A 17,384-nucleotide genomic window follows, 5' to 3' on the forward strand; every position below is an offset into this window, starting at 1 on the left:
GCAGTGTTTGCAGAGGGGGCACTATTTCTATTCCACACAAAGGCACTAACTAGGCTAGAAGCCCTGGATTTGGGAAACCCATAATAGTTGGCATAAATTTCAGAAGCTTCCTTTAGAAACCTCAATGAGTTTAGAATTTTCTAATATCAACTTTTGTGAGGATATTTTCAAATTACAATATTCCCTAAACTCCAATTTAATTGAAACACAGTAAATTCCCTATGATAACAAGTTCCAGGATAACTCTAATATAGAGATAATACACTTGGCAACTAGTTTTGGTCCTCTGCCTGCCCTCCATTCTCAAAAGGAGTAAAAAGTCTTATCTTCTGGGAAATGTGATGGAGTGGGTGACTTGATGAGAAGTATGATGATAAGATGAAAAATTAGCAGGCAACCCCACATAGGAAACTAACAGAAGTGGGAGGTGAACGCTGGCCCCCCTTCATCAGAAGTCCCCTGACTCAGTCTGCCCTATATTGAGTCACATTTTTCTACTAATATTTTCATGGTTTTTGTCACAATCCTATCTGAGCAAAGGGCATTGATATGATGACTGAAAAGCAAATACTCCTTGAACATTAGAGATAGTGTATCACTCTGGAGAGATTTAGAGACAGCTCCTGGAGACATCTGCTTATATTCTAGGGTAATATTCTGGAAGTCTCCACCTCACCTAACTGGAGAAGATTTATTTACATTCCAGCTGCCCTGTATAAGAGTTGAGGCTCGTTGCAGATCCTCTATTGTTACGCAAACTCACTGTATTTACAACTAGCATCTCACTCTCACCATGCTATTGCAGGGAAATTGGGTCTGGGAACCAGCACTAAAATGCTTCTGTCTATTTTTTTTTTTTTTGCCATAATAATCTATTTTCCTGACCCAGGGTTCTTGTATCTTTCAGGGAAAATATATACATACATACACACACACACACACACACACACACACACATATATATTATAATAAATTCTATGTCTGTTGTGGTTGAAGCAATGGGAACCAAACTGAGAGATTCTAGAATCCTTGCCTCCATCCTGGAAACCCAACCTGCCACAGGATCCAGAAGACAGAGTAGAAGAGTGACTTCACCATGATGGGTGGGGTAGGAGACCCCAGTCTCCAGTTCTCACACAAAGAACATTGACTAGATGGCCACCTACAAACAAAAATAGCTCTAAGAGTGCTCAAGTGTTCAGTTAAGAAGTTTTAGTAACACACTAAAGCAAAAAACTTGAGAATAACTGCACAAAAAGAGTAGGAAGAATAGTTTCATTTTGCCTACATTATCCCATGCTCCAGGTCAGCACTACTCAATGCTAAGAGGGAACTCCCCAGCCCAACAGAGTTCCTCTCATTAGGAATAGGAGAGTGAAGTAAGTGACCAGTTTCCCCAGCTTTCTGTGACACTGAACAAAGGACTCTCTTTGCTTTTACCCCACCAGAAACCAACAATGCTTCTTTGGTTTTACCCTACCAAGAGACCAGCAATGCTGAGACATCTAGAGATGGCTAGTAACAAGGAAGAAGGGCAGAAGCTACCAATATCAGCCATGCAGTGTGAGCAACCACAGTTCCTACTGGTCTGCTAGGCAGAGGATCCCAGCAGCCTTTGTCACAAAGGACCACCAACAACCCTTGAAGATACTACAGATGCCTCCAGCTTTCACTGAAGCTGAGGACCTCATCAGATCCCAAGAGACTGCTCCATGGAGGATCCCAGAAGCTTTTGTTACCAAGGAAACAAAAAACCAGCCCAGACACCATAGACACCCTGCAAATTTTGCCACTTAAATTTTTACCCCCTCCAAGGATTTTTGCACTTGCAGACACTAGCTGCCTAAGTGTCTCCCCATTCCTGCCTCCCCGCCTCTACCAGAGCCGAGGATACACACCTGCAGCTAGCCTTGGGTTCTGTGCTGAGCATGTGAAAGATGCTAGCCTAGAGCTGCACAGCAAACCCCCACTATCCTGTGTATGCCTATGGCTAATTCCTGTAGCTGCCTTAATGCACGGTGACAGCCAAGGCCACCACAGCTACTAGTGGGCTTGGATCCAGCCATGGCATCTGTCACTGGTCTCCACCACTGTGTATGCCAGCTGCAAAGCTCTGAAGCTGGGAACCTGCATGCCACTGGCCCAGAATCCCATTATTAGCCACCACTGGAGTGCACACACCATGGCAAACCCCTGCAGCCACACAAGTCCATGCCTATAGCCAAGGCCCCCATTGCTCCTTGTGGGCACAGATCTGGCCCTTTTTCCTGTTGCTGGCCTGCACTGTTGCACTTGGCTATAGTTAGCCTCTGCAGATGTGTCTCTGCATGCTGCCAGCTCAATTCCTGCCACTGGGATCAACTGAGATTTATCCCTGGAATGCAAAGATGGTTCAACATACAAATATCAATCAATGCAATACACCACATTAATACATAGAATGAAAGATAAAAACCATATGACCATCTCAATAATAGTAGAAAGTGCATTTGACAAAATTCAATATTTTATGATAAAAATGCTCAAAAGAATGGGTATAGAAGGAATGTACTTCAATATAATGAAGGCAAACATAATGAACTCACAAGTAACATGATACTCAAAGGTGAAAGGTTGAAAGATTTTCCTCTAAGACCAGGAAGAGGACAAGTATGCCCCTCCTCACTGTTCCTATTAAATATATTACTAGAAGTCCTAGACAGAGAATTCAGGCAATAAAAAGAAATATAAGACATTGAAATCAGAAAGAAAGAAATAAAAACATCTGTTTGCAAATGATATAATCTTGAATATGGAACATTTGCAGATGACATAATCCCGAATACAGAACATTGTAAAGACTTTACACAAGAAAACTGTTAGAATAAAGGAATTCAGTCAAGTTTTAGGACACAAATTCAACATAAAAAATCAAATGTGCTATATACACTAATGATGAAATATCTCAAAAAGAAATAAAGAAACTTTTCCCATTCATAACAGTGTCAAAAATGATATTTAACCAAAGAGGTGAAAGATCCATACACTGAAAGCATAAGACATGAATGAAAGAAGCTGAAAAAGATACAAATAAATGAAAAGATACCCATATTCATGGACCAGAAAAGTTAATATTGTTAAAATGTCCAAACTACCCAAACTCATCTATAGATTCAATGCAATCCCTATCAGAATTTCAATGGCTTTTGTTTTCACAGAAATAGAAAAAAATCCTAAAATTCATATAGAACCACAAATGACCCCAAATAGCCAAGCAATTCTGAGAAAGAACAAAGCTGGAGACATCACACATCCTGATTTCATACAATATTATAAATAGTATATATTTATATAGTATATAATTAGCAAAACAATATGATACTAGCATAAGAACAGACATACATATCAATGGAAGAGACTAATAAGCCCAGAAATAAGCCCACATGTATACAATCAACTAATATCTGATAATAGAGCCAAGAATAGTCAATGGGGAAAGGATAGTCTCTTCAATAAGTAATGTTGGCAAAACTCGATATTCACGTGCAAAGGAATAAATGTGGACCCCTATCTTACAACATTCACAAAAATTAACTCAAAATGGATTAATAACTTAAAAGTAAGAACTGAAATTGTAAAACTACAAGAAACAGAGAGAACGCTCCTTGACATTGGTCTCAGCAATGATTATTTTGGATATGACACTAAGAGCACAAGCAACAAAAGTAAAAATAAACAAGTGGGACTACATCAAACTAAAAAGCTTTTGCACAGCAAAAGAAACAAATAAAATGAAAAGGCAACTTACAGAAAGGGAAACTGTATGTCCAAACTATCTATCTGATATCCAAAATATATAAGTAACTCATACAACTCATCAGCAAAATATTAATAATAATAATAATAATAATAATAATAATAATAATAATAATCAGATTAAAAATGGGGAAAAGTACTGAATAGACATTTTTCTAAAGAATACATACAAATGGCAAGCAGGTACATTAAGAGGTGGTCAACAACACTAATCAACTGCATCAGGGAAATGCAAATCAAGAACAATGAAATATTGCCTCACTCCTATCAGAATGGCTATTTTCAAAAGGTAAGCGATTATCAGCAAGAAGGCAGGGAACCCCCTTCAAAGTCTTGGGGATCAGCCAGACAGATAGGGAGCTTCAGAAGCTCAGTGGAGAGCACAGCAGCCTGCCTGCAGCAGGTAGAACAGATAGACTAGCACAGACAGTCCTGGCCACCTCCCTGCAATCCTCAGCCCAACATACTTGTGGGCTGGGTGCTGAAACTCAGGCTGTTGCAGACAGACCTGGGGAGAAGGCCTGGAGCTGGCTATATGGAGAGAGCCTGAAGGGGCTGGAGTGTGGCCCAGGACACAACTGGGAGTGTATACAAGACGGAGCCCAGGTCCCCCACAGAAGCCCTACTGTGACACACACACAAAGGGAGGGGCAGAGCCCCACCATAGCAGCCCCATTCTCAGTGTGCTCACAGTGGGTGCGGATCTGCCTCCATGAGCTCTGGGAGCGTGCAAGTGCTGGTGGCTTCCCCACAAACTGAGGCCAGGCTGAAATCTGAGTCTGTCACCAGGTGCTACACAACTTTGCAAGTGTGGCTGAAATCTGAACCATGTCCTGGCAGCTTTGATGGATTTTCACTGCCAATGCCTTCCTAAGCTCTGCCTGCTGGACATTCTAGCGAATTACAGGTGCTCCCATGGCTAGGGCAGGTCTGATGTGTGAAGCTGTGGACTATGCTTGCAGGAGTACATGGAGGCAGGGCTGTGGTCTGGGCTAACTCCATAGCTCCCACAGCAGGTACAGGTGCGCAACTATGCACGGCTACTGTGGAACACAATGCCTGACTTCAAGAGATCTGTGCCAGTGGATCTGTGCTGGTGACTCTGTGAGCGCAGCTCCTGAGGGATATCTGGGCTGATCACCCGCATTCCCATGGCTGAGGTAGTGCTGAGGGCAGTGTCAGCAACAGTGTACTGTGTGAGTGCACATAATGGGTGACAGGAGACACCACAAAGTGCACTTACTGATGGAGAACTCCTGTAGAGGAATAGTTAGTGGCTCCTTTCCCACTGGAAGTGCTCCAGTCATGCCTACCTCATACTGCAGCTCAGAAACAGATCTGGGGGCTTCTGCTCCAACAATTGTGGAGAAGATCCCACCCCCAACAGGCCTGTGACAACCACAGAGCAAAGGGGAGGCCCTGCTCAACATCCAGTAAAAGCGCTGGTTACTTCAACACCAATCACACACCCTATCAAGGGTATAACAGCCAGCACACGGAGGAAAGATGTGCCAGATACCCATACTAAAAACAGCCCTGACACCAAAAATATTAGATTCACACAAACTACACAGGGATGCTTCCACATAAAAACAGCACTTCAAGACCACAGTAAATAACTGTTTCTCCTAAATTCATCACGGAGTCAGAGAAATATAAGTAAACTGAAAAAGCAGAGAAAGTACTTCCCCCCCCCAAAAAAAAAACAAGAGAAATACCCTGGAAGAACAAACAATGAAACAGACCTCTCCAGTCTCCAGTCTAGTTAAAAAAGGAGGTAATAAAAATATTGAAGGGTATTAAGAAAGGCTATCATAGAAATGCAGATCACTGTAATAAGAAACAAGAAACTATAAAGTGGTGTCTATTAAAATTTGAAAACTCATTTGCTGAGACAAAAGCTGAGCTAAGGCAAAAAACAGTAAACAAAATAATGCAGAAGAACAAATAAGTGATCTGGAAGATTAAATAATGGAAATCATCCAAATAGAACAGCAGACAGGAAAAAAGAAAAAGAAAAAAAAAAAGCAATATAAGTAACCTATGGGATAATATAAAGTGAGCCAATCTATGCATAATAGGGATCCCAGAAGGAGAAGAAAGAGAAAAGGGGATTGAAAATGTATTTGAAGAAACTGTGGCTGAAAACTTCCCAAACCTAAAGAAGGAAACAGATATCCAGGTATCAGAGGCACAGAGGGTCCCATGCAAGATGAACCCAAAGAGACCTACGCCAAGACATACTATAATTAAAATGGCAAAAGTTAAAGAGAAGATTCTAAAGGCAGCAAGAGAAAAACAAAGAGTTAGTTTTAAGGGAACTCCCATAAGGCTATCAGCTGATTTTTCTACAGAAAAGTTGTAGGCCAGATGTGAGTGGCAAGATACATTCAAAGTCCTGAAAGGGAAAACCTGCAAACCAGGATACTCTACACAGCAAGACTGTTATTTAGAATAGAAGGAGAGAGAAACAATTTCTCAGACAACACAAACTAAAGGAATACAGCAATACTAAACCTATCCTAAAAGAAAAACTGCAACATCTTCTCTAAATAGAAAAGAAGCAAGAATCTATAGAAAAGAGAAAATAACAACTGGAAAGGTGATGATAACTACAATGAATGGCAAAAGGATAAACATGAAGATGCAAAAGAGGACATAAAATATGGGGGAGAGAAGTAAGAAAAGGTAGATTTTTTTTTAGAATGTGTTTGAGCCTAAATGACTACTAGTCTAAAGCAAGTGGATATAGTAATGGGTTAACTTAGTTGAAAGACAGGGTTACCACAAATCAAATACATACACTAGAGTCACAAAAACCAAAAAGAAGAGAACTCAAGCATAATACACAAGAAAATCATCAAACTGCAAAAGGAAAAACAAAAAGAAAAATGAACACGGAAGAAATGCAAAATAAACTGGAAAACAAAGTTCAAAATGGCAATAAATACTTACCTATAAAAAGGACTTTAAAAGTCACTGGACTAAATGCTCCAATCAAAAGACACAGAGTGGCAGACTGGATAATAACAGAAGAGCCCACAATATGCTGCCAAAAGAGACCCACTTTAGGGTGAAGGAAAAACATAGATTGAAATTGAGGGGATGGGAAAAGATACTTCATGCAAACAAAATGACAAGAAAGCAGGGATAGCAATACTCATATAAGACAAAATAGACTTTAAAACAAAGGCCATAAAGAAAAATAAAGGACACTATATAATGATGAAAGGATCAATACAAGAAGATGATATTACACTTGTTAACATATACGCACCCAATATAGGAGCACCTAAATACATAAAACACATACTAACAGACATAAAAGGAGAAATTGATGGGAATAAAATAATAATAGGAGACTTTAACACCCAACTGACAGCAACAGACAGATCTTCCAGACAAAAATAATTAATAAGGCAACAGAGATCCTAAATGACACAATAGAAGAGTGAGACTTAATTAGTATTTTCAGAAAATTACATGCAAAAAACCCCCACAAACAAACAAAATATACATTCTTATCAAGTGCATATGGAACAATCTCTAGGATAGACCATATACTAGGACACAAAAGAAGTCTCAACAAATTTAAGAGAATATAAGTTATTTCAAGCATCTTTTCTGAACACAATGGCATGAAACTAGAAATCAACCACAGAAAGAGAAACAAGAAAAAAATGATTGCATAGAGACCAAACAACATGCTACTAAAAAAGCAAGAGGTCAACAATGAAACCAAAGAGGAAATTAAAAAAATACCTTCAACAATCTAGAAGAAATGGGCAAGTTTCTAGAAACATACAATCCACCAAAACCAAATAAAAAAAATAGACAACTAGAACAGACCAATCACTAGAAATGAAATAGAATCCATAATTTAAAATTTTTCTGCAAACAAAAGTCCGAGACAGAATGACTTCACTGGGGAGTTCTACCCAACATACAAAGGAAGAACTTATATCAATCCTTCTCAAACTCTTCCAAAAGATTGAAGAGAAGGGAATACTCCCAAACTCATTCTGTGAAGACACCATCACCCTGATACCAAAACCAGACCAAGACACTAACAAAAAGAAAATAAGAGGCCATTATCTTTGGTGAATATAGATGAAAAAATTCTCAAGAAAATATTAGTAAACTGATTCCAATAATACATAAAAAAGACCATATACCACAATCAACTTGGATTCACCGCAGGGTCACAAGTATAGTTTCAACAAACACAAATCAATCAAAAGAAAAGACAAAAACCACATGATCATCTCAATAGATGCAGAAAAAGTATTTGGTAAAATTTAACACCGATTCATGATAAATACTCTTATCAAAGTGGATATAGAGGGAACATATCTCAACATAATAAAAGCTATTTATGACAAACACATAGTGAACATAATACTAAACGGTGAAAAGTTGAAAGCCTTCCCGCTAAAATTTGGAACAAAACAAGGATGCCCACTCCCATCACTTCTATTCAACACAGTAATGGAAGTCCTACCCATAGTAATTAGACAAGAAAAAGAAATAAACTGGAAAGGAAAACGTAAAGTTGTCACTATATGCAGTGACATGATATCCTAAATAGAAAATCCTAAAGACTCTAAACAAAAACTACTAGAACTGATAAGCAAATTCAGTGAGGTATCAGGATACAAGATTAACATACAGAAATCTGTTGCATTTCTGTACATTAACAATGAAATATCAGAAAGTAAGAAAAAAAAATTTAAAAAAAAATTTTAAAAAAAATTTTAAAATTGCATTAAAAACCCCAAAATACTTAGGAATAAACCTGACCAAGGAGGTAAAAGACTTACACACAGAGGACTGTGAAACAATGATTAATGAAATTAAAGATGATTTAAAGAAATGGAAAGCTATCCCATGTCCTTGGATTGGAAGAATTAATATTGTTAAAATGGCCATACTACCCAAAGTATCTAAAGATTTAATGTGATCCCTATTAAATTACCCAGGACATTTTTCACAGAACTAGAACCAATAATCCTAAAATTTATATGGAATCACAAAGACCCATAATTGCTAAAGCAATCCTGAGGAAAAGGACAAAACTGGAGGCATAACCCTCCCAGACTTCAGACAATACTATAAAGCTACAGTAATCAAAATAGCCTGGCATTGCCACAAAAACAGACATACAGATCAATGGATCAGAATAGAGAGCCCAGAAGTAAACCCACACACCTACGTTCAATTAATCTTCAACAAGGGTGGCAAGAATATACAATGGAGAAGACAGTCTCTTCAGCAAGTGATGTTGGGAAAGCTGGACAGCCATATGTAAATCAATGAAGTTAGAACTCTCCTTCATACCATGTACAAAATAAAACTCAAAATGGCTTAAAAATTTAAATATAAGACAAGACGTCATGAATCTCCTGGAAGAGAACACAGGAAAAACATTCTCTTATATTAATTTTAGCAATGTTTCCCTAGGTCAGTCTGCCCAGGCAATGGATATAAAGACAAAAATAAACTAAAGGGACCTAATCAAACTTATAAGCTGTTGCACAGCAGAGGAAACCATAAATAAAAAGAAAAGACAGCCTCTGCACTGGGAGAAAATATTTGCAAATGATGTGACCAACATGGGCTTAACTTTCAAAATATATAAACAGCTCATACAACTCATTAACAAAAAAACAAACAACCCAATCAAAAAATGGGCAGAAGACCTAAACAGACATTTCTCCAAAGAAGACAAACAGATGGCCAACTGGTACATGAAAAGATGCTCAATATCACTAATTATAAGAGAAATACAAGTCAAAACCACAAGGAAGTTATCACCTCAAACCAGTCAGAATGGTCATCATTAAAAAGTCCACAAATGATAAATGCTGTAGAGGGTGTAAAGAAAAGGGAACTGTTCTACACTGTTGGTATAAATGTAAATTGATGTTGCCACTATGGAAAACACTATGGAGGCTCCTTAAAAAAATAGAAATAGAGTTGTCATATGATCCAGAAATCCCACTCCTGTGCAAGTATTTGGAGAAAACTCTACTTTGAAAAGATACATGCACTTCAATGTACAAAGAGCACTATTTACAATAGTTAAGATGTGGAAGCAACCTAAATCCCCATCGATAAATGAACGGATGAAGTAGGTGCAATATAGATATATAATGGAATACTACTCAGCCATAAAAATGAATGAAATAATGCCATTTCCAGCAACATGGATAGACTTAGAATATTATCATACTTAGTGAAGTAATTCAGAGAAAGACAAATACCATATGACAGTACTATATGTGGAATCTAAAATATGATACAAATGAACTTATTTACAAAACAGAAACAGACTCACAGACATAGAAAACAAACTTACAGTTAGCAAAGGGGAAAGGAAAGGAGGGACAAATTAGGAGTTTGGGATTAACATGCTTATGTACTTTATCTATGATATACAGCTTTGGATTATAGTTTCCTACTTAAATTTTGAAGACAGTGTGACTTCTGTTTCAAGGAGTTTCTCAAACAATGCAATGTGGCTCCATATTTAAAGCAGTACTCACAAGGTGAACCTAAATGTTTCTCCAGTCAGAGACTGATTCTGGTACCTCTGCATAGTTTTCCATGATGAAAATAGACAATGCACTGGTTCACAAGCAAGGGTGTGTTAAGAGTGTGTGTTTAAGATTCATACTAGAGAGCTATGGTATTTTTTTAAGTAGCATATTAGGTCATAAGAAACATGAAAGTAAGACTTTCCTTCGGTGATTTGTCTTTGCATAGTTGAACATGTATTCATCAAATGTAGAAAAAACTAACTTTTCAATATAAAAGCTATGATCACTACTTGTTAAGAGTGTGCCAAACATCATTCAAAAATCAAAAGGATGATAGCCATCAACTGTCTATAAAACTGACCAGTACTATAGTCCTAGCAGTTAAATGCATAGATTGTGAATTCCAACTGGCTGCATCAAAATCCCAGCTTTGCCAGTTACTAGTTGTTTAATCTCAAATAGCTTCTTTGTGTAGCAGTTTCCATTTCCATTAAACAGGGATAATAGCAGTGACAAATTGTGGATTTGTTTTGAGGACTACATGGATTAATACATGAAAATGCTTAAAATAGTTCTGGGAAAATATTAGGAATTCAACTAATTTTTAGCTATTATTATTGTTATTACTATTGTTACTACATTGAATGATGAAAAAGACCTGAAAACGCCACCTAATCAAAAAGAAAAAAATACAGAGGTTTGATGGAATCTGGAAATGTGTGCCCCAAAGGGGACCTCCTCCAGAGCCCCACTACCCTTATGCTTTAGAGTTAAAAGGTGCTAAGTTCTGGCACTGAAGAAACTTTTTGTCACCTAAGACAATTGCCTCCATTAGTACATATTTTCACTTTAAAAAATCTCATACAATTATGTAATCTAGACATGTCCATGTAACATTACTGAAAAAGGAGTAGTTGGAGAGGCATAAAATGACATGGCTTTTCTGACATAAGAAGGGTAAATGTTTGTATCACACATGAGCTAATGCTTTTTAGAATTTACTCCTAGGTGCACAATCTGGGTTACCCTCCAAATTCTGCTGAAATAAGGTAATAAAATTTCCTCGTATCTTTCAAAATGTAAAGCATCCAACTTTTTAAATCTCTAAATGTACGATGGAAAAAGGAAGTAGAAATTAACACAGGTGGCCTTTCAATTATTTCAGCAGTAAATGAAAAACCAGTAAGGATAGAGCCTGTGAATGATCCATAATCATGGTTATTTTATAGGAAAGAATAAGCACTAGCATTTCCCAAACCATGATCCATGAAACATGTGTATTTCTCAAGTTATAAATAAATATTCCACACCCAAACTTTTTGTGGTCAAATAATTTGGAGGATATTTTCAAACCATAGTAATGGTCTTGGAAAGTCACAACTACATTACCATATTAAAGGTTGGGAAAAGTCACTCAATAAAGATACGTGTATATACATGGTAACATAACCCTCTTTTCAGAGAAAATGTTTATCAACACTCCTGGAACAGCATTTTGGAAACTGGCATATACCGCAGTACTTTGCATTCATTGCTATTTTTCTTAACACTGAACCTAAGTCTTCAGCCTAATTGAGATTGACCTTAACTAATAGTTCAAGTTGTCTTTTTGTGTTCTACACAACATACAAGTATATATATATATATATATATTCCCTGCTCTGCAGTGATTTCTAATCTTGATGGGAGATGTGAACATAAAAGCAACAACATACTAAATTAACTATAATTATACGCTGTAACCAGGCTATAAAAAATCAAGAATTACTAAAGAAAAGACTGGATAAGAGAGGCAAAATGTGAGCTACACATTAAAGAAGGGGGGTAATTCAGGTTGGCGTCATGAGATCAAAGATCAGCCTTTGATAGTAAGCAAAACACAAAATACACCCAAGAGAGAATACTCTTTTTCACAGTCCCACAGGTTTATTGTGTTTCCTTCTGAAAGCTAGAGCAGGAGTATTGATCTGAAAGCTAGAGCAGGAGTAAGGTAAGAAAGAAGGGCATTTCATATAATTCCCCAAACCTAGCATTAATATTACCCTGATATTTTTTGAGTTCAATCCAACAGCATGCACTAAATTACTTTCATCAAAAAGATAATAATGGAAGCCTCAATTTTGCTGAAAAGGGTGAAAATTGGTACTTCTTTTCTAGAAAGTGGTCTAGTAAAATATCGAAAGCCTTAAAAAAAAAAGTTTACTTAGCAATCTCCTTTTAAGAATCCATTTCCAAGTAAACCATCAGATGTATACAAAGAATTATGTTAACTGCTGTTCACTGCAATGTTATTTTTAACAGCACATGAAAGAAAACAATATAAATAGGTGACTGGTAAAAACAAATTTGAATGCATTCATACAACAGAATATTCTGCAGCAATTAAAATGAATTTTTTTTAAATATGAGCTGGAAAATGCTTATGACCTGTGAATTGAAACCATCAGGACTTGAAACTATATACACAGTATGATCTCAACTTTGTAAATATGTATGCATCAATAATGACTAGAAGGAATCATTGAACAATACAAACGATCGTTATCTCTCCTGGTAGTTCAATGACATGTGATAACTTTCTTCTTTTCACCTTTTGCTACAAAATGAATATAATCAGAAATCAAATATTTTTAACTTTATAAAAAGTGATGGAAATAGTGGAACAATTCAGCATGCAGGTAACTGAAGGAAGAGAGGAGGGATAAAGCAAAGAGAAATGAGCATGCCTGTGGTGGCTTCAGGATTAGGGTGAGTGAAAAGGAGAAGGGGAGGTACCAATAAAGTGAAATTAAATGGACTGAAACAGACACACTTTGAGTAATAAATTACGAATAAAGTAGCAGCTCATTTCAATTTTACTCTTTACACTCAATGCTGGTAAGGATTCAATTTTCCAATTACTGTCCAAGCATTTTTTATATTGACTATCAAATTCACTTTCATAACTTTTATTCAATTTTTTGTCCTCTAGTGAGCTATAGAAGTGCCTTCTTCAACAAACATTTCATCACAGAGTCTTCAATTTTGAGACCCTCCATCTGAAATTTTAAATAAGAATTAGGTTCCATAATACAGATTTTATAAAAGAAAATATTTCTCCTCTCATCTTTCTAGTTGGATTTAACAAATTTTGGCTCAGTTGACACCCTGAAGAGAATGTTCATGCTCTCACTGAAGCTAGAAAATGTGAATAAATTCATCAGACATTAGAATTCACTCCTGTATATAAATAAAAGCCTGTGATGTCACTGACCATAGTACCCTACTAAACACACTGTGGGTGAACAATAAAAAAGCAGATAGAGTAAAATGTCACAGAACCACTTTAAAATCAAAGAAAGGAGAACACTTTCTACTAAAAAAATAAAAAATCACTATTTTTCTCTTGTAAAGATCAAACAGCTCCTTTTTCTTCTTCAGCTACTTTAATATGACATAATAACTCTGGATATTAAGACATTCATCAACATAGTAAGCAGTTTTTCTTCTAGCAGGTATCAAGATAGATTTTAAAAGAAGGAATAAATGATTCAATTTATACCTATGCAAAAGCCTGAAACATTTAGACAGGAAATTCTAGTTGTTTGGTAAAGACAATTCAAATAAACATTTATTATCAATTTAACTTCAGGAACTTTGAAAAAAATATTTTAAAATTTTGAACTTTTCCTCTGAATTCATACTGTACTTCTGGGTATAGATGCTTCATGTGCATATTTTTTTTCTTTCAAAGACTATGCCCTTTGAGAGGTATTTATTTGCAATAAATAATTACACTGATAAACACTATCTCACAGACCTCAAGGAAACTGTTAAGAGTTTTGAAAAATATTTAACAATGTATATGCTTTTGCCAAGGTACAGAACATTACATGACCATATCTCTTATAACTGAAATATATGAAAATTGACTTAAAATAGTGGAAATAAAAATCAAGTGGTAAGACTCTCAGACTAAGGGTCTAAAGCCAGTGAACTTGCAATAAAATAGAGAGTCATAGTACAAAACTAATTTTTCAAAGATGAAATTTGTTCAAGTTTTTTTTTATTTTAACCTAAAACCACTATGAGTTTACCAACATTTTTTCATGTTACACTTTTATAAAGGATCTAGTATCTCCAATTATCCTTCATTCTACTTTTGTAAAGGATCCTAGAAACTGATTTCCAACCCAGCCTTTCATGGGAAATGAGATAATTCCTCACAACTTTTATTGGAACAGTATTAATGATCGTTTCATGAAAGCAAGCAGAACCGCACTTGTTACTCATCAAGTCAGCATAGCAGATAATGAATGAATGTCCTAGTTGGAAACACTGCACTGCATAAACACAATTTCCTATCTGCTTAGCATAACAAGCATCTGTTTGTATTTATTTTCATTTGTGGATCTCTACTTCACTAAAAAAAAAAGCTTCCATTTTTTGCCCCCTTAAAGGTAAAGAAAATGTTCTCATTTTCAAGCCTCTTTATTTGAAATCAGTGGAATGAGTAAAATTGTAAAAATTCTACTGTTTTTAGACCAAAATTAAATTTATCTTGTCTTTGATATTCCATAATTATAAATTACATTTTATTATAATTCTTTCTAAATTCCACTAATGTGTCACTCTTGTCTTTATTTTTACTTAGGAGACAGGGGGCATAGTACTTCAACAATAATATATGATTAGATTAGTGGCAAGGCAATTCGTTTAGGTGATACAAGTCAAATCCTATTGGATAAATGCTCAGGTATAATTCTACTTCCTTATGCCATACATGGATAGGAGTACCATTAGAAAATATGACATGATTGTTATTTAAATAGTCTTTCCATTAGATAACCTAGTGGCCATCCCATTACCAATTAAATTCAGTACAATTAATTCATATAAAATTCTGTATGTGATCAATGGAATGGTGGGATAAAAAAAGAATAGATTAAAAAAAGAAACAATCAATAGTGCATGCCTTGTATTACGTATTTGAAATGCTATGTTGTGGTAGTTGTTCTGGTCTGGCTCAGGGCAAGTTGACTCCAGGCCTGACAACAAATAATATAGTATCTGATTGGTTTGGGTCAATCTGGGATGATTTAGATTCTAAATAACCCAGATCTGAACAGAGATCTAATTTGATGGCTACATAAATCCCCAAATAATTTCAGAACTTCACAATTGGAAATTATTTACTAGCTGGAATAGACAGCCTAGGTTCAAGGCTCCACAGACAGGCCAGGATGATCTTCTAATGATTATCAAGGTGTAAAGGGAGTTAATCAAACAATTCATTAATTAGGCTACTCTATTCAGTGCTGGACTTCTTCAAAATGGTATACTAACACCAATGGTATAATAACATCAAGAAGACATGAATTTCTTAGCTGGTGAGTATTTCATTTTTCCTTTCTATGCCTTAATCGTACGTTTTCTGACAAACAACAAAAAAGAAACTTTTTAGAACTTAAAGGCAAAGGATGAATCAAAATCATCATAGCATTGTATACCTAGGTAATTTGTTCTCTACCAATTGTACAGGCAGGGAGGATTATGGTATAGATTTTTTCCCAACACTGTGAAATGAATTTAATGATAAAGAGATTAAAACCACGTATTCATTAGCTCAATATATGTTATTTGAAAATATTGACTATCAAGATCCTTCAACTTTCCTCTTTTATTCCTTGATAAAAATGCTGCTCTTGCATTAAAGAGAACTGCCTTGATATATACATGTACTCATTCTGACATAAGTTTCAAAGTCAGCTAATCAGCTAACTTTTAGAGGTGAGATGTCATTTGTAAAATATACTCTAAGGAAGAATTTTGCTGATGCTACAAATTGCATGGATGATCGCTAATCAAGAGTCTATAGCAAATTTAGGGGGAAAATAATAAAGAAACAAAGTAGAAGCTTCTCTGAACTATACATTAGGTACTACTCCTATATTTCCTTAGCATTACATTTTCAATCTACCCTGAAAAGTTTCTCTTTAAAAGAAATCACAAAAGAACAGTTAGCATTTCTGCCCCTTATCAAATAAATTATCTGTAGTTATTTATACCTGGGTCTTGAGAAACTTCCCAAGACAATGTTCCAGTTTAACTTTTTCAAGAATAAGAAAGATGCTCTATGCAATAAAATAGGATACTGCTGGTCTGCGGATCAGACTTTGAGTAGAAGTATTTACACAGAGATAAATGGCAATGGAAACATCTGTTCACTATGATAATAACATTTGCCATTTATCCAGTGCCTACTCTATGCCAAGCACTCTACTATTTTGCGAGCATTTTGCATGCGTAATCTCAATTTATCCCTCAAAATCTTTATTAGTTATTATTATCCTCATTTTACAAATAAGAGAATTGAGGCTAAGAGGAGAAGTAATTGCCCAAGCTCTGACAAATACTAATTGGTAGAACTGGGATTTGAGTAAGATTTGTGTCATCTCAAGGGCCAGATTTTTTTTCCCCCTAGAATTACAGCTTCAACCTCCCCTGCAATGTAAGGAGAAACAAATAAATAGAAAGCTATCCTGTGTTCAGGAATTGGAAAACTTAATATTGTTAAAATGTCCATACTCCCCAAAGTGATTCAATGCTATCCCACTGGAATTTTTTACAGAAATAAAAAGAAAAGCCATGCTAAAGTTCATATGAGACTACAAAAGACCCAGAATAGCCAATGTGATCTTCAGAAAGAAGAATGTATTAAAGAAGTAAATGTAAGGCCTGAAACTATAAAGCTTCTAGAATAAATCATAGGCAGTAAGTTATTTGACATTGGTCTTAGTAATTTTTTTTTGGACTTATTTCTTCAGGCAAGGGAAACACAAGCAAAAATAAACAAATGGGATGACATCAAACTAAAAAGCTTTCCCACAGTGAAGGAAAATAACTACAAAAGGAAAAGGCCACCTACTGAATGGTAGAAGATATTTGCAAATGATATATATGATAAGGGATTAATACCTAAAATATATAAAGAACTCATGCAACTCAACATCAAAAAAAAAAAATTCAATTCAATTGAAAAATGGGCAGAGGGTCTGAACAGACATTTTC

This window comes from Camelus ferus, chromosome X, assembly GCF_009834535.1.
Source record: "Camelus ferus isolate YT-003-E chromosome X, BCGSAC_Cfer_1.0, whole genome shotgun sequence".
Classification (NCBI taxonomy): domain Eukaryota; kingdom Metazoa; phylum Chordata; class Mammalia; order Artiodactyla; family Camelidae; genus Camelus; species Camelus ferus.